This window comes from Macaca nemestrina, chromosome 16, assembly GCF_043159975.1.
Source record: "Macaca nemestrina isolate mMacNem1 chromosome 16, mMacNem.hap1, whole genome shotgun sequence".
NCBI classification, from domain to species: Eukaryota; Metazoa; Chordata; class Mammalia; order Primates; family Cercopithecidae; genus Macaca; species Macaca nemestrina.
The window spans coordinates 28,753,570-28,773,679 of NC_092140.1; the positions used below are offsets into that span (position 1 = coordinate 28,753,570).

At 33.8% G+C, this 20,110-nt stretch overlaps 1 long non-coding RNA gene across 1 annotated transcript; it reads left to right on the forward strand.

Annotated features, from left to right (window-relative positions):
- Positions 1-74: 74 nt before the first annotated feature.
- LOC139359206 (uncharacterized) lies at positions 75-19,528 on the forward strand. The gene is made up of 3 exons (XR_011615116.1): positions 75-199; positions 5,683-5,908; positions 19,219-19,528. It is a non-coding gene; the product is annotated as an uncharacterized lncRNA (long non-coding RNA).
- The last annotated feature ends 582 nt before the right edge of the window (positions 19,529-20,110 follow it).

Consider the following 20,110-nt stretch of genomic DNA (forward strand, 5'->3'; position numbering starts at 1 on the left):
GAAGCACATTGATGGCTCCATGTAACATCCATTGTGAATTTTAATTGTTTTATTCATAGAAGTATAAACTTCATTTCTCATTGTTCCAATTTAACTTATATTCTGCCTCTTAATTTAGATTTTCAAGTTCCTTTAGCTCCAAGACTCAAATAAGTAACTATTTCTTCGTTGTTCCTGATCCACCCAATCTATGAAGTAGGTCAGTTCTCCTTGTTTAACTTCGGCCTAATAAACCAGAAATACATAGAATGGAATAGAAGTGTATTATAATTATCAATTCTGAGAAGCAAGAAGGAAATCCAAGCATAAATTATGAATGGGACTAAGATATTGAGAAAAATGAAACAAAATTCTGAACAAAGTGAAGTAAAATGCTGGTATAGGACTTTTTGGAAATATCCATAAAGTGGAGAATATAAACATATTCAATAAGAATCAATCTAGGTGACTTGATTGGTAAAAGCTTTATGCTGAGTGAAATGCAACATTCAAGAAAGGGCAATAGGGTGAACTTGACAGTAAGTGTAAAAAGTTGAGAGCTCCAAATTTAGTCAAAAGATGAGAAAAATGTGAGAAATTTCTGTCTTATAACATTTAAGCCTGACATAGCATCATAACAACTCTCAGCCCACCATGGTCCATCAGACACAAAATTGATATGTTTAAAATTGTATTCATTTATTATATTTTTAAATTATAGATTCAGAGGTACACATGCAAGTTTGTCACAGAGGTTATATATTGTATAATGCAAGAGTTTGGGCTTTTAGTGAACTCATTGCCCAAATAGGGAACATTGTACCCAATAGGTTATTTTTCAACTCTCATTTCCCTCCCACTCTCCTCCCTTTTTGAGTCCCCAGTGCCTGTTATTCCACTCTGTATTTTCATGTGTATACACTGTTTAGCTCCCACTTTATAAGTGGAACATCTATAATTTTGTTATGTGATTTTAACTCTTAGCATCAGCTTATAAAGGCAAAAGTTTTGAGTTCTTTTCTCGTTGATTCAGATTTGAAATGTTAGTAGAATAAAATAGTTGGCATGAAAACACTAATCATTTTAATTATTGAGTAAAACTCCAGAAATTTCAGAAAAAAAAATGCTTAAAGTTAGATGAAAATCAAGTCAAAATGATTGGAAACATGTGAAAAACAGTTGAGAATCTGATAGTAGGAGGGCCACAATTGCTGGGGAGAAATGAAAGTGTGGACCTGAAAAGGGCTAGAGGACTGAAGTGCTGAGAACAGTCTTGGGGAAAAAATAGTATCTGTATTTTCTCTTTCTGTCCTTTATGTTGTGACTGTGAGAACCTAAGATTAGAGATATAACAAAATGATTGTGAGTTCAAAGCTGAAAATCTGTCCTAGGTTTTACTCAAACATCAGCTTCCATTTTTGAGCCAGTAGGGGTGTTCAAAATTCTCTTGATAGCATTATGAATCAATAAAAATGAGTTCATTATTATGCCTACTGGTCCAGATTATATCATTAGCCCAGATCCTATAATCCTGGGATCTTGCCGGATCCTTTCATATCAGGAGGCAACAAAACAGTAGAGCCAACAGGTAGGGTAATATTAAGGAGGTGTTAGACTGTTACTAGATTGAGTACCCAAGAAGGTGGTGGTGGCTTGACTGCACACCTCTGAACCCTCTTTTACCTTGGTATAGGGAATTATTTAGAGGCTAGCTGCACCTAAACACAAGAACAAGATATATGATGTAGAAATTTGGAGGTACCCTGCAGGTAAAATTTACATGAAATGAAGGGGCTCATTTGCAATCCTAAATATACACACCTCCCTCACTCATATGATTAACATATTTTAGAGTTAATATAGTGTCTCTTCTTACAACTATCGGAAGGGATCATGAGCCTAGGTATGGAGAATATCAAGTGAGTTGGAATAAATTCATATGGGAAAAAGAGTTAGAAGACATGTAAAGAGGAAATAAAAATGAAAGTGATGAAATGAACACAATAGCACACCACCGATCACCAAATGGATGAAACCAATTAAACAAGAAAGCTGAACATTTTCAAATCTAAAAAGATGGTATAAAAATTGGAAACAACAAGAACAGTAGTTTTGAAGAAAAACTAAGCCAAAGACAGGATAGACAGAATTGAAATAAAATTGTTGGCATACTTTCAAAGAGTAGGACAAATAGAGCAAAGACCTCAGATCTTGAAGGTTCATGATCCAAAGTCACTTATATAAATAAATATTATTTAGATATGTAACAGATAATTTTAGGAACAGCAAACAAAGACACAACATATATAAAGTCAGGTATATCTAAGAAAAAGTTTTGTTCCTCAATATAAGTGAATTATGGTAAATTAACATGTTTGTTAATCATAGACAGAAATTCTGACAGAATGGATGATGTCTCTGGATCAGAGAACAGGCCATGTATTATGTAGATATGCAGTGGGGTAGCACCACATGGGAGGAGGCCCTGATGGTAAGATCTGGAAAGTATGTGGCTCATCATCCCATCCTCCCTTTCAAGGAGAGAAGGTGTCACTTTAGCGACTTTATTTTCTCAAATATTTCTACGTATCATCACTTTTTTCCATCTCAGATAAGAGAGGGTGTTAAAATTATTTAGCAACTAAAACAGTTACATAAATTAATATGTGAATAAATATAGATATCATATACTACTTTGTCTGTTTCTTCATTCTCCATGAAACAAAATACCAAGTTAAATAAAATAGTATGACATCATTCTAATAATTATTTTGTTGCATAGTTATATAGCACATTAACTGTCCTATAATCTTGGAAGTCCCTAATTTGCCTCTCTGTCTAAGGTAGCCCAATTTTATGTGCTTTGCTGTAGCACTTCTAAATTTTCATTCATAAACATCATTTTTTATAAAAAGCTTAACAAATAAAATTATACAGATCGTTAAAGTATAGATAGTTTTGTGATTTTTAAATGTTAAAAAAGTGATTTTAAAAGTTAATGGCTAGGATCCTCACTATACTGTAAGTCTCAGGTAGGAACAAAGTTTCCTCTTCCTACAATTCTGTCCTTATAACATATTCATGTACTAGGCAATTAATACATAGTTGGTGAAAAAAATTAGTGAAATAAAAATTACTGAAAGCTTAGGAGACAGTGGACAGTGATCTTTTTTTTTTTTTTTTTTTGTGTGTGTGACAGAGTCTCACTCTGTTGCCCAGGCTGGAGTGCAGTGACGTGATCTCAGCTCACTGCAAGCTTCGCCTCCCGGGTTCATGCCATTCTCCTGCCTCAGCCTCCAGAGTAGCTGGGACTACAGGCGCCCGCCACCATGCCCGGCTAATTTTTTGTATTTTTAGTAGAGACAGGGTTTCACCATGTTAGCCAGGATGGTCTCGATCTCCTGACCTCGTGATCCACCCGCTTCGGCCTCCCAAAGTGCTGGCATTACAGGCGTGAGCCACCATGCCTGGCCAGGAGACAGTGATCATTTCTAATTGAATATATTAGAAATCACTGTGAAAAGATCAGGAAATTTCACATGTTTGGGTGTATATGTGATTAAAAAAGAAAACTTTCAAAAATCCCAGACTGCAAAAAGTGATTATAGTAATAATGTGGACAGTGGCACTAAATGGAGGTTTCACATTCAGTGATGGTGATTTCAATGACAGTTTTGAAAAAAAAATTGTTAAGATCAATTAAAAAAAACTCTAAACGTTTTAAATATAAAACTGAAATCTGTCATTATACCATATTAAAATGTATTCATTAAATGTAATAAGAACTGAAATATAAAAATTAGAATTGTAAATCTAATAGATTATCATGTAGGGAAATATAATTGTGACCTGTGTATGAAGAAAAACTTGTTCAATAATCAAATAGAAAATAAAACATAGGGCATATAATTAAGTCATAATAAAGTATTTCAGTTCAATAAAATAGGCAAATGATAAAAGAAAACATACAAAGAGGAGCCCAAATAAGATATTCTCTAAGTCTAAAATCAACCATGCTTACCAATTTGAATATAAGAAATCAAATTGGATGAATCAGGGATTAAATAGGAAACGTATATACAGTATATTTAGATATACATTTTTTCAAATCACAAAAGATGAACTATCAAAGGCTGCAGCCACATCAGGAGATGGTCCAAAACGTTCAAAATCACTGTAATTGCAGAATGCAAATTAAATACCAAGTTTCATAACCAATTTCATCCTTCAAAATATAAATAATTATAATCATAGATTATCAAAGTATAGCTTTGAGTATAAGCAGTTCGAAAAGAGCATTGTTGGAAAGATAATAAGCTCTTAGAAAGTTAATATTATGCAAAAATAAGATGATTAAGCAAAAAGTTCATATGTATTTTGCAGATGAATATTTAAGAACCTTTGTTAAAGACATTAAAGTGAGGCCGGGCGCGGTGGCTCAAGCCTGTAATCCCAGCACTTTGGGAGGCCGAGGCGGGCGGATCACAAGGTCAGGAGATCGAGACCACAGTGAAACCCCGTCTCTACTAAAAATACAAAAAATTAGCCGGGCGCGGTGGCGGGTGCCTGTAGTCCCAGCTACTCAGGAGGCTGAGGCAGGAGAATGGCGGGAACCCGGGAGGCGGAGCTTGCAGTGAGCCGAGATCGCGCCACTGCACTCCAGCCTGGGCAACAGCGTGAGACTCCGTCTCAAAAAAAAAAAAAAAAAAAAAAAAAAAAAAAAGACATTAAAGTGTCCATGATAGTGCTAGAGGGATGAAAGGAAAACTGATGGGAATGAAAATTGAATAAAAAAATCACAAAGGGCTTTACATGAATGTATGGATATAATATGCTGTGAATTAAAGAGTAAGATTAAACTCTCTGTACCTAAAGTATAATATTTAAATTAAACTTAAAATATACTTTAAAACAATGTACTGTATTTTTTAAATAAAAAGATATTTTCTTTGGAAAAAGATATCATATCAATATACAACATTGAAGATAGGAATTATGAATCATGTATGTTGATTTTGTCCCTGCTGTGAAGAAGAGTAATTATTGATCTGGATATTATGGAACATGTCATATTATGAAATAATTCAATTTCAAGAGAGGTAGCAAGATGAGAATGCATGACTGCTATATAAGAGATTCTTCTATTGCAGAAAATATTCTTACTAAATAATGAATATAATTGCAGATGAAATTGGCCTAAGTCATTTTTAAATATTTGTGAAAATTTATAGAGATTCAAAGAGAAGCGATCCCAATTTTAAAAACACATTGATCTCTCAAATTGATAATTAGTAAAAATAACAATTTTTATTTAGTAAGATTTTAGAAAATGTTGATTCTCATTTAAATACATTTTTAAAAGAGTGCATTCATTATTAAAAGGCTGCTTCAGCTCACTAAAAGTATCAGGTGCAAAAAATTGCATTTCCTATGTTGATAGGATTTTAATCCAGTAAAAATTGTAGGCACTATAGCTAAAAAATTGAAAGATACAATTAGAAAATAAATAGATCCCTAATACTATCTTGATTTCCACTTCTAGCCATTTGTAATATAAAGGAGAAGATTTAACCTCCTGCCTTAAATGTCTATAAAATGGTAAAAGGGGATTTAATGTTTGCCACATATTGAACACCCGATATCACATGATAACAATCCATAAGAGAGGGGAAAACAAATGTAATGATCTCTGTAATTATTCAGGTTTAGCTCCAGGAAGCAGCTTTCTCCATTACCAGGAAATTCCCGACAGCGTCACTTAGTAGAAGAGATAGGCATCAGGCGGCTAAGGTGGACGGAGAGGAGCGGGATACAAAATCAGAAAGAACTTCATGGAATTCAGAAGGGCCCCGGGTGTTTGGCTGAGCACTAATCTGTACATGTGTGAAAGGAAGCCATCTGCGACCAGGCACAAAACCAATGGAAAATAGTAAGTAAAATAATTCCTAGAGATTTCACAGAGTTGGTAAGAGACTTGTCTTTTATCAACCCAGAGAGACCTTGTAATGGCACACTGTTGAGGTGAGGTCCTCAGATGTATCTAAGTTTTAGTGGGACTAAATTACCCCTAACATTGCTCTGTATCCTCTGTAATGAAGCTTAAAAGTGTTGTGGAAGAAAAACCCATCATTTAGGTAACCTAACAGTGTATTATGAAATGTCCAATATTATTTAAGGGAACACAATGAAATTTAGCATCTGACAATATCACATTAACACCTCCTAGCATTTCATATAACATTTCCAAGCTCAAAAAATAAAAGTATGATGTAAACTATAATCAGGAAAATAAAACAACAATAACTAGAAAACAAAAAAGTGACAGTAATAATGGAACTAGAAGACAAAGATATAAAAACAGATATCATAAATATCTGTTTGATATGATCAGAAGGCATGTTCAAAAATGATCATCGACTAGGAGCAGTGGCTTACACCTGTAATCCTAGCACTTAGTGAAGCCGAGGCAGATAGATTACTTGAGCTCAGCCTGGGCAACATGGCCAAAATCCATCTCTATCACAAATACAAAAATTAGCTGGGCATGGCGCCTCGCACCTGTAGTCCCAGCTACTTGGGACTTGAGATCGGGAGACAGAGGTTGCGTTGAGCAAAGATCTTGCCACTGCACTCAAACCTGGGCAAACAGAGGAATACTCTGTCTGAAAACAAACAATGAAACAGAACATAGTGTATGGAAAACAAGGCAAGTAGAAATTTTGGAGATGAAATAAAAAAGGAAACAATAGATGAAAAGAATAACAGTAGAATTTACAGAAGAAAAAAAAGTTAAAACTTGAAAATAAAACACATATATAAGACTGAAAACAGGGGCCGGGCGCGGTGACTCACGCCTGTAATCCCAGCACATTGGCAGGCCGAGGCAGGCGGATCACCAGGTCAGGAGATCGAGATCATCCTGGCTAACACAGTGAAACCCGGTCTCTACCAAAAATACAAAAATAAATTAGTGGGGTGTGGTGGTGGGCGCCTGTAGTCCCAGCTATTGGGGAGGCTGAGGCAGGAGAATGGCGTGAACTGGGAGATGGAGTTTGTAGTGAGCTGAAATTGTGCCACTGCACTCTAGCCTGGGCGACAGAGCGAAACTCCATCTCAAAAAAAAAATAAAATAAAATAAAAATAAAAAATAAAAAAAAAGATTGAAAACAAAATGAAAAAGAACAACAGTGACTTGTGAGACAGCATCAGCCAAAATTGACAAATGAGATCTAATTAAACTAAAGAGCTTCTGCACAGCAAAAGAAACTATCATCAGAGTGAAGAGGCAGCCTACAGAATGGGAGAAAATTTTGGCAATCTATCCATCTGACAAACGGCTAATATCCAGAATCTACAAGGAACTTAAACAAATTTATAAGAAAAAAAAAAAAGAAAACATCAAAAAGTGGGAGAAGGATATGAACAGACACTTCTCAAAAGAAAACATTTATGTGGCCGACAAACATATGAAAAAAAGCTCATCACAGTGGTCATTCGAGAAATGCGAATTGAAACCACAATGAGATACCATCTCATGCCAGTTAGAATGGCAATCATTAAAAAGTCAGGAAACAACAGATGCTGGAGAGGATGTGGAGAAATAGGAATGCTTTTACACTGTTGGTGGGAGTGTAAATTAGTTCAACCATTGTGGAAGACAGATTCCTCAAGGATCTAGAGCAAGAAATATCATTTGACCCAGCAATCCCATTACTGGGTATATATCCAGAGGATTATAAATCATTCTACTGTAAAGACTCATGCAGACATATGTTTATTGGAGCACTACTGACAATAGCAAAGACTTGAAACCAACCCAAACGCGCATTAATGATAGACTGGATAAAGAAAATGTGGCAAATATACACCATGGAATACTATGCAGCCATAAAAAAAGATGAGTTCATGTCCTTTGCAGGGACATGGGTGAAGCTGGAAACCATCATTCTCAGCAAACTAACACAGGACCAGAAAACCAAACACCGCATGTTCTCACTCATAAGTGAGAATTAAACAATGAGAACACATGAACACAGGGAGGGGAATATCACATATCGGAGCCTGCCTGGGGGTTGGGGGCTAGGGGAGGGAGAGCATTAGGAGGAATACCTAATGTAGACGGCAGGTTGATGGGTGCAGCAAACCATCATGGCACGTGTATACCTATGTAACAAACCTACACGTTCTGCACATGTATCCCAGAACTTAAAGTATAATAAAAAATTTAAAAAATAAAAATAAAGATATCTGGCTTCTGCTAAACATCCACCTTACCAAGATCAAGAACAGAAAAAGTTGACAAAGATTTTAGTCTGTCCCAGTGGGCACTAGCTCCTGCTTGTGGGTTTCAGCTTCTTGTTTTCCCCTAACTTACTTCCATTTATCTCTTTCCTTGATGTCTTATGGACTTCAAGCTCTAACATTAGACACAAAGACAGTAACACTACACCTGAGACTAACTCCTTTCCGCAATTGCATGAAGTCCAAAGCTTTTAAAATGTATAAATATGTGTGTGTACGGTCTGTGCGTAATTACATACATGCTAATATCTAACTACATTGTATGTCAGGAATAACATGTGTGGTAATTGGTTCCTTGGTATTTTGTTGGTATTTTGCTGTATACATGTGATAAAATAAATAATAAGTGCTTTGTTTATAGAAATTACATAAACAAACATTGACTTATTTTCTTATACACAAAGAATAGTTATATATTTCATAAAACGAAAATAGAGGGTATGTAGAGAACATAAACATAAAAGTAAACAGCATTATTTAGCTACTGTTAAAAATTATTTGAGATAAATTTTTGTTTGGAACATATTTTAAAAGTGATTTATTTTTAAGCAAAAATCGATTTCTTGCAGCATTTAAAGAAAAAACTTTAATTTTAGAATCCACTTGTCCATTTGGGCACCTCCGGGTAACTATTATTCTGATCAATCCAATAATTATGATATAATAATTATATTTTAAATATTCAGAAGTATTCTATCAATCTTTGTTTTAATACAGATATTAAGATTTAGTTTTGATACTATGTACATATGTATGCAAGTATGAATATACCAAGTAAATATTAATTTAATTAATATTAAAAACTTAGTCATTAGGGTTATATAGATATAAATATATGGATATTAAAATGATACTAGATACATATCCATAATTAAAATAACATGTGTTCATAAAGTTATCTTAAAAACTAAATGTTGGAGTGGGAAGGGATTGTCCAGTGTCTCGCTCATACTATGAACTCCAACAGAACCAAGTGAATTACATTTCAATTCAGTGCTTAATGCAGAGTCTTCTGACATGTGAAGACATTCAGTTCTTCATCAGCAGCAGGATACTACAATCATCATCATCATGACCATTATGTTGTTGTTTATAAATGATAGTTTGTAACTGTACATAAGTTTCAGTAATATGTAAAATTCTAAAAAGTGCATGATTTCAGTTGACTATGTAAATTAGTTGCCCTTGAATGCCTATTCCTGTGATCTAATCTATAATTGCCAAATATTTTATCATAATCTTTTGTAGGTGTTCTGTTCCAAATAGACAAGTAGGTAGGCATGTTTTATATTCACATTATATTAGGAAAATATATAGGCTTAAACTTTTCACCTAAGGTAAATTTCTTGAAAAATGAATGGAAACCATTTTTAAAATGAGAGACATTTAAGCCGTTTAAAAAAAACTAAGTGTAATGTAAAGCAAAATTGTCATAGAGTACTGAATGCTTTCCTGGAGGCATTTCCAACATTTTATTACAGCCTTCATTAAAGAATATTGAGCATTTTAATGGAGCAGAAGGGAAAAGACTGTCTGGTTTGGAATTGCAATTGCCATTCAACAACCTTTGTCTTCCCTATGTTTTCGGCAATGTTGCACTCATAGAACGTTAAAATATCACAATATTTCTTGTCGACTGGTAAGATGACAGCTCTGAGGCTAGTTGTACAACCACTAAGAAACTAAGTAGGATTATTACAGAGGAGTGCATATGATAATTGACAATTTAACTTTCTGAATAGAAGCTGGTTTACCCTGGAGGGGACTCTACATAGATTATGGCTGAAAGAAAAACTTAATAAATTTTTTTTTGCATACATCAGTTACATATTATGATTATTTGCTATAGTCATTACTATTTAAATGCTCCATGTACACCTGTAACTTTGAATATACCTTTTGATGTAACCATGTACCAAATAACAATGTTTGCAGTTTATTAACATTCTATTGTGACTGATATTAGAATCTTCAGCTGGATACTGTTGCAGTATTTGGCCACATATTTTTAAACTAACAATTCAACAGACAATGAAAGAAATACAAATATCCAAAGTATTTATTAATAACCACATCCCAGGGATTTTTAAAACATTTGAAAACAGATGTTCTGAAAAACATAACCTCTATTATGTTTAAAGTTAATGATATAAACGTCATTTTCAAAAAACATTCTAAGCCTCACTTAACCAATTTTCTTGGGAATTTAGCATTTTACATGTTATTTTTCTTTTTCATTTTTGTGTATAGACACATATGGTACTTTTAAGGAAACTATATTATTTTAGTCTCTAATTGGCAACAAAATCTAGAAGGAGTTAACAATGGTGTGCAGTCGAAATTGTATTTTGCAGCTAACAATTGTACTTGTTCAAAATTAGTAATTTTAACAATTTAAATAGTTTTATATTTTTTCCTTAAAAAATGTAACTCAGAGGTAGTGGCTCACACCTGTAATCCCAGCACTTTGGGATGCCTAGGTGGTCGGATCACGAGGTCAGGAGATCGAGACCATCCTGGCTAACACGGTGAAACTCGGTCTCTACTAAAAGTACAAAAAATTAGCCGGGCGTGGTGGCGGGCACCTGTAGTCCCAGATACTTGGGAGGCTGAGGCAGGAGAGTGGCATGAACCCAGGAGGCGGAGCTTGCAGTGAGCTGAGATTGTGCCACTGCACTCCAGCCTGGGCGACAGAGCTAGACTCTGTCTCAAAAAAAAAAAAAAAAAAAAAAAAAAAGTACTTCAGAGCTCAGAGTACAGAACAAATAAGGTGCTAAATAATAGACATATATTTTGTCTATTTGCTTATAGTATTTGAAAATATTAAATATAAGAAGCTTCATTTGTTCCTAGTCAAATATAAAATTTAAATTTGTATTTTAGAGTGAAATAAAAATATTGACAATCAATCTAAATTACATGTCATATACATAAATAAACATTGCTATGCTGATTAGTTATTACGAAAAACAATTCAGCAATTTTATTATTAATCACATCCCATTTTAGGGGTTGTCATAGTTCATATTTCAGATATTCAATTTTCCAAGACCACAGCTACTGCTAAATCCAAAGCAGGATCTGGTCACTGTGACCTAAACCAACTTCAGTCATTCTTGGTTTATTTAAATGGAAATGTTTTAACTTAAAATTTAACAATATGGGAACAATATGGGAATTTAACAATATAGGAATATTAATTTAAAATGATTAAAAAGATTGCATTCATGCTTATACAACCGTTATCTATATGTATTATAACAACAATAGTTTTTTTGTTTTGTTTTGTTTTGTTTTGTTTTTTAGACAGAGTCTTGCTGTGTCACCAAGCTGCAGTGCAATGGTGTGATCCTGGCTCACTGCAACCTCCACCTCCAGGGTTCAAGCGATTCTCCTGCCTCAGCCCCCTGAGTAACTGAGACTACAGGTGCACGTGACCACGCCTAGCTAAATTTTTTTGGTACTGTTAGCAGAGATGGGGTTTCACCATGTTCGCCAGGATGGTCTCAATTTCTTGACCTCGTGATCTGTCTGCCTCAGCCTCCCAAAGTGCTGGGATTATAGGCATGAGCCATGGTGCCCAGCCAACAATAGTTTTTATATAAATATTTGTATTTTCTCTTTAAATTGAAGGATTGTTTTAAAAATCCAATTTTGATTATAATCCATGCCAAGCATTGTGGCTTATGTCATGTCACATAACTTTTTATTTGGTTTTACATGGAAAATTTTGAAAAACAACATTGGAATGATGAATAATTAGGTTAAAATTCCATTTTTGTCTTCTTCCTAATCTGACTGACATTACAACAATGGAAAATACTGAAACACTAAGTTACACTAAAGAGTCTTGCAGTCTCAATTTATCTCTCTTTTACATCCCTGATGTTACAAGATAATGGATGTATTGGTTCAGGGTAAATGTGTTTTTTATTGCTATTGCAGGATAGTAAGCATATTTGTTTCAATGATTTTCTGTCATTATATGAGAGTGATAGAGTCTGTGACACATAAACTGGTGCAGATAAAAGGTTTTCTTGATACATCCTGTACCATAGCAAACCCAATTTCAGTTTCTTTACACGAGAAGAATGAGGTTTAGTGGTACCTATAGAAAACTGGTCTTCTTCAAATCTGATTTCATTCCCTGAAGAACGATAACATAGGCACACTTTCTCCTGACCACATAGGATTGTTTCAATTTTCAGAAAAAATTTACACCTTCCAAAATGATCAAGTGGTTCATTTTTTATTAATACAAAGTAGAAATATTCTAGAAAAATAAGATCAAATGTTATTTAATCTATTTTAAGTATAATTTCATAACTTTAGTAATAAAGTCTCCTACTTAAATAAGCTGCTTTTTGATGTTTATTTTTAAAAGTATAAAATATTTTTGGTTTTCCAAATTATTATATCAATTTATTTTTCCTCAACAAACAGTACTAAGGTTTACAAATATGAATATTAATAATATCTTTTTTGTTGAATCAGAAATTTAGAACTTTTAGATAGAAGATGGATAGACATTGAAAACTATCAAAATAGTTACTTATTATCAGAGATGTGAAATGGTGTACCACACATTTTCAGTCACATCTCATTTATAGACATGTTGATAGACACTGTGTTTCTGGTTGTGAGTTAAAAAGTATATTGCAATAAATAATAATATACTTGAACATATATTCTAACATACAGGTGTTTTAAAATCTGAAAGTTTTCTAAAATTGATGTTTCTGGATTTAAGTGACACACATACAAAAATTATAATAGATTAATTCAAAATTTCTTTTAAAAAGTTTTAATAATTTTCATTTCAACAAAAGTTTCACTTGTGTTTATTACCCACATCTTTATTAGCATATCAAAAACATCATTTATTTGAGTTAACATTTAGTATGTTAATTTTGTTTAAAATACATCTAAAGTTTACAATCGGCATCTAAAAACCTGCCAAATCAAGCAAATTCATATAAATCAAAGTAATTTAATATTACTAAATTCCCTTTCATGATTTTCATGAAAAGTTTCATTAAAACTTCATGTAGTGAACCATTTCAGATAATATTAAATAATATGTTTGTACTCTGGCAAATATATTGCCTTTAATGTACTTAAACATATTGAATATCCATGTATTTGGATGATCAGTGATACTAAGCAGAAACCCACACTTTTGAGGTGATTAGCTAGCATTTTCATGAAAAACTCTCTATTTCAGAAGTGTTTTCTAAATGTGTTTCTGTAATCTTAACCTTTGCTGAGTGCCAGAGACTCTGGCAATTAACATAAAAAATAAAAGAATTTACATTTATAAAATTAGTTGCTTGATAATAAGAGATATTAGAAAGGGATATTAATTGTGAAATTGATGTTATCTGTGAACATGGGTCTATACTGAGGAAACTTGAAATATCAGAGTATATATCTTAGATGTCACTTATCTGATGCATACCAAGTAAATACAACTTTGATTTACTCGTGTCATTTTAGATGATTAAGTATTTATTGTTCTATTTACCCCACCTTTTAAAAATGTTGTCTTAACAAAATAATATTTTCAAATAACTGTTACCATTAAAATGGTGTGTCTGCTGAGCATGGTGGTTCATGCCTGTAATCCCACTACTTTGTGAGGCCAAGGCTGACGGATCACGAGGTCAAGAGATCAAGACCATCCTGGCCAACATGGTGAAACCCCGTCTCTACTAAAAATACAAAAATTAGCTAGGCGTGGTGGCATGCACCTGTAGTCCCAGCTACTCGGGAGGCTGAAGCAGAATTGCTTGAACCCGAGAGGCGGAGGTTGCAGTGAGCCCAGATTGTGCCAATGCACTCCAGCCTGGCGACAGAGAGAGACTCCGTCTCAAAAGTAAATAAATAAATAAATAAAATAAAAGGTCTGTCAATTTCTAGCTCTGAGTCAAGTCAGGAAAAATCAAAACATTCAGTCTAGTTACTTCAGACAGAAGAGATTCAATACAATGATTTTTTACTCGCACAAGCTGGAAAAGCGAAGAGACGCAGGTAAAGTAACTGGGAGACTTGAGATACGACCAGAACAAACAGAATAAGGGCATGGTGGCTCGTGCCTATAACTTCACCGCTTTGGTAGGTGAGAGGATTTTTTGCGGCCAAGGGTTCCAGTACGAACTCCAGCCTGGAAAACTGACTGAAAAAAAAAAAAAAAAAAAAAAGGTAGCTCTAGTTCTGAAAAATGAAGGGAGGAATATGTATATAAAAGGGTTCAGGTCTTTGTGCCCATGTGTGCTCAGTGTTTGGCTCTCACTTGTAATGAGAACGTGTGGTATTTTGTTTTCTGTTCCAGCGTTAATTCATTTAGGAAAAGGGTGGGAAGAGGGTGAGGATCAGAAAACTACCTATTGGGCACTATGCTCATTACCAGAGTGATGAAACAGTTTGTACACCAAACCCTTGTGACACACAATTTATCCATGAAACAAACTTGCACTTGTGCCCCTTGAAACTAAAATAAAAGTCAGAAAGAAAAAAACAAAGGAGAACAGCGGTGACCAGAGTCTCAGAGAAAGACGAACGTGGACTTATTGCTTAATGGGTACAGAGTTTCAATTTAGGATGATGAAAAGTTCTGGAAACATATGGTGGTGATAGTCGCACAACAGTGTGAATGTACTTAATGCTGCTGAACTGTACACTTAAAATACTTAAAATAATAAATTTTATGGTGTTTATATCTTACCATAATAAAATAAAAATTTTAAAGAGTGAAGAGAAAGGGAAAAAAAAAAGCGTTCAGGAAAAATTTTGCGAATTTGCATGGCAGTCTGATACTACTAAAATAAGGCTGCATAGGCATGGCCGGGATCTGAGAGAAGAGACCGGTCGTGGTGGTTGATAGGAACACTGTGAAAGTCATTGCTGAAAGTCACTGTTGAACATGCAGAGGAGCTGCCTTGGTGATGCACAGTAGGGGCTAGGGCAAAATTTTCTGGTACTGAGACCAAGAAAGAGGTTTCACATTGCAGGCCCTGAAGCTGATGATGATGCTGCAGCCCAGATCTGTCCTCTGCTGACGGATGGGTAAAAAAAGACGGAAAAAAGGCAGAACTGGGAATTGTTTAACTTTTCCCTTTTCTTGTCTAATCTTCTAGCATTCCCACTATCAGAACATTACCTGGATCCAGTTGGCAATGAAAGCTGGGTATTATTTTCAGGGTACCAGCCTCCCTCAGTACATAGAGCACATGATTTACTATGTCCTCTATAATATACAGAGATTATAAAGTGTGTTGACAATTTAGAAGTTTAGAACACATTCATTTTGAAAAAGAACACAATTAGGCTTTTTAACTTAATGATCTACTGTGCTGGAACTCGTCTTTTTTATTGACAACAAGTTAGTGTGAATTTTAAATATTTTGAAAAATGTATTGCATGTTTATTTACAGAAAGCTCATTTATGTACCATTGTTGCATGAAACAGAAGGAACTCTAGTGTGCCTTTAATATATGGCACATCATTTTCACCTTAGGCCCTCACTCTGACTTTTGCATCAGTTGCATTGATCAAGTTGCCACCATCAAGTAAGTAGGTTGATATTAAATTCTAATGGTTGATAGGCTTGTAATATGGACTTCTCAGTTCTACCTCTATGAACTAAATGAGCTTGTGGTAATTAATATTAGAATTTTAAAATATTAAAGTTTACACATAGTATTGACTAATATTTTGTATCCAACTTTTTAACCTTTTCAAAATAGTCTGCTGGTTTATTTTCTGTAAATTTCAGCCATGTGTTGACTGAAATAATGCAACATTCAGTACACTGTGCTTGTGACCTCCCCATTCTGATTGCTAGTCATATATTGATAATTTTATATTTAATAGCGCTGAGATGTAATTCATATATAATTAACCCACTTCAAGTGCAAAATTAAATTTTTTTAAGTTAATTCACAGAATTGTACAAATATTGCCACAACTGATTTTAGAAAATTATCATCAATCCCCCACTCAAAAAATCTCATGTGCACAATAACAGTTACTTTTCATTTCTCCTTCTCTCTCCCATTCCTGATCCTAGGCACATTTGTTCCTACATTTTCTATAATTGAAATCAAATTGAAATAATTAAACAATTAAAGTCTTCGTGTTTCTTTTTTCCTCTTGATCTCTTTACCTTAAAGTTTGTTGGCGTTTTCTTTTCCTGTCTTTTTATAGAATCAACTTTTGGTTTCAAAAATTTTCCATTAATGTTTCTTTATTTCTGCCCTAATCTTTATTATTTTCTTTCCTTGCTTCCATTTATTTTCTTGTTTCTAGTTTCTTATGATGGAAAGATATGGTATTAATTTGAGAGCTTCATTCATTTTTAATATGGGCATTTACAGCTATACATTTGCTTTTAGGCACTAATTTAATTGTATTCCATGAGTTTTGGTTTGTTGTGCCTTTATTTTCATTTATTTCAAAGTATTTCTAGATTCTTTTGTGATTTTGTGACTCATTAGCTATTTAGGCATGTTTTGTTTGTTTTAATTTCCACTTATTTGTAAATTTCTTAAATTTCCTTCTGTTATTGAATTATAATATTCCATTGTGATTGAAGAAAATACTTTTTAAGATTTAAATCTTTTCAGATACACTGAAGCTTACTTCGTGATTTGGCATATTGTGTATTCTGAAGCTGTTTCATGTATAGCAGATGCTTTGCATTCTATCATTGCTGGGTGAAATTTTCTAAAAATGTCTGATAAGGCTTGTATTTTAGTGTTAATCACATTTTCTCCAGTTCATCTTCACCAATCTATTCTACCCATTATTATTGTGAAGTATTAATGTTTCCTACTATTCCTTTTGAATTACATATTTATTCTTTCATGTCTTTCATTTTTTGTTTCCTACATTTTGGACTACTTCCTTAGGTGCATATACGCACATAATTAAATTTTTGTATGATTTACCATTTTTATTGGTTTCAAATGTTTCTTTGTCTCTTTTTCTTTTGTTGTTTTTAAATTAATTGTGTCTATATTAGTATAGCTGTTTCAACCTTATTTTTGCTGCTATTTGTATAATATACTTTTTCCATTTTTTATTTTTGAACTTTTGTTTTTAAAGTGTGTCTTCAATATAGAGCATTTGATATTTGTTTTGTTTGTTTCTATTCATTCTTGTTTAATTATTAATGAAAATCCTGTTTATTCATTCATCAGATTTTTTTTTTTTTTTTTTTTTTTTTGAGACAGAGTCTTGCTCTGTTGCCCAGGCTGGAGTGCAGTGGTGCGATCTCAACTCACTGCAAGCTCCACCTCCCGGGTTCACATCATTTTCCTGCCTCAGCCTCCTGAGTAGCTGGGACTACAGGCACCTGCCACCATGTCCAGCTATTTTTTTTGTATTTTTAGTAGAGATAGGATTTCACCATGTTGGCCAGGATGGTCTCGAGCTCCTGACCTAGTGATCCACCTGTCTCGGCCTCGCAAAGTGCTGGGATTACAGGCGTGAGCCACCATTCCTGGCCATTCATTCATCAGATTTTTAACCAATAATATTGAACGGTACCATTGATATAGTTGGATTTATATCTTCCAATCTACTTTCTATTTTTTATATGTCTCATGTATTTTCTTCCTGTATCCCCCTTTTGCTGTTTTCTTTTGCATTCATTAATATTTTTTAATTTAACACCTCAATTTTGTTAATGTTTTCTATACTTTTTTGAGTTAGTTCCTTAAAACATTGTTTGTGTGTGTGTCCAGATTGCTGCTGGAAGTCACTTTGTTTTAGTTGGAAAATCTTTCTTTCATACTTCTTATAAGAAAGGTTTGCTAATAACACATTTTTTTTCAATTGTTTACCTATGAATATCTTTATTTTCTCATCTTAATTTGTAAAACTTATTTTGCTGAACTTAAGATTCTTGTTTGACAATTATTTATTTATCTATTTCCTTTTAGCCCTTTGAATATGTCATCCCACTGCCTGCAGGCCTCCATTGTTTTGATGAGAGGTCTGCCGTTAATCTTACCTGCACTCCATTTTAAGTGATGTTATATTTTTCTTGCTGCCTTCAAGACTGTCTTTGCTTTCCAGCATTTTTAATATAATTTGTATTTGTGTGGATCTTTTTGAATTTATCTGATTTGTAGCCTATTGGAGAATTACACTAATGCTATTCCTCAAATTTGGAAAGATTTTAGTGATTCATCAGATATGTTTTGTAGACCTTTTCTTCCTCTCTTTCTGCTATTACATCAGTAATATGTTGTTGTGATTAATAACGAACTGCATTTTTCTGAGGCTGTTTGTTTTCATCAATCTTTGTCTCTGTTATTCAGATTAGTCTCTAACAATCATTTATCAAGTTAATTTAACCTCTCTTCTGCATATTCAAATGTACTTTTGACACCCCTATAGTACAGTCATTTTGTCACCCACAATGATAGAATACAAAATATATTAAGTGATGATTTTCAATCATTTTTTAAAAAGCATTTAATGACATTTTATTTTACATTGTGTTTCATTTTACAGGTTGAGTCTCCTTTTTCCAAATGGTTTTCAAGTGTTTTAGATTTCAATGTTTATTTGTATTATACATGTTGGTTGAGCATCCTTCATTCCAAAATCTGAACTCCGAAATGTTTCAGTGAGAATTTTATTTGAACATCATGTTGGTACTCAAAAAGCTTTGAATTTTGGAGCATTTTGGGTTTCAGATTTTTGGATTCAGGATTCTTAATATGCATAATATAAGAGACAAAACAAATGTCCTAGTTTAGTTAAAATTACAACACAGGCAGAAAGTGTTGATCTATGTACTCAGTATAGGGCAGAGAGTTTAAAAATAGTCATTTTTACCATGGATTAACTATGCATTATTAAAGATTTGCTCTGATATTTTCATCTTTTTTCCTGTTTTTTTTTTTTTTTTTTTTTTTTTTTTTAAGATGGAGTCTCACTCACTCTGTTGCCCAGGTGCCCAGGATGAGGTGCAGTAGCACAACCTTGCCTCACTACAACGTCTGCCTCCCAGGTTCAAGCAATTCTGCTGCCTCAACCTCCCGAGGATCTGTGATTACAGGTGTGCACCACCATGCACAGCTAATTTTTTTTTTTTCCTGAAATTTTAGTAAAGATGGACTTTCACCACTTTGACCAGGCTGGTCTCGAACTCCTGACCTCAAGTGATGCACCCACCTCAGCTTCACAAAGTGCTGGGATTACAGGCATGAGCCACTGGGCCCAGACATATTTTCATCTTTATACAGTTAATAAATGCTTCCATTCATCAGTTACTGCAGCCAAACTAAATTCATGGTCATTTTATTGAGTATAATTGCTTTGAAGTAAAATCTCTAGCTATTGCAATGCAATTTCATGCTAATATAGAATGGACACAGGTTAGTAGGGGGGAAAAAGGCATTTGCTACAAATCATTTTGAATGTGACATATAATTTTCACATAAACATTTCTGAGAGGCATGTAAAGAATGCAATTGGAATAATATAAAATTGCCTAAAACTCTCTTTGGATTTCATTTTGAAAAGAGAAAAATAACTGTTTTGGTATCCTGTTTAGCAGGTGATTTATTCTTTTGCTGGGTTAGAGCTCCCCTATGTGGCTATTTTGTTGAGACACACTAAGAGCTCAATATTGATGTATTTCAACAACTAAACACAAACTAACCTCCTAGATATAGCCCAACAAACAAATTAAGATAATCATCTATAAATAATTTTAAGTTTTGTAGAAAGTCTAATTTTTCTCTCTGAATAGAACTGCCAGGAGAATTTTAATAGGATTAAAATTCAGTGAGAACATAAAGCTAAATGCTATAT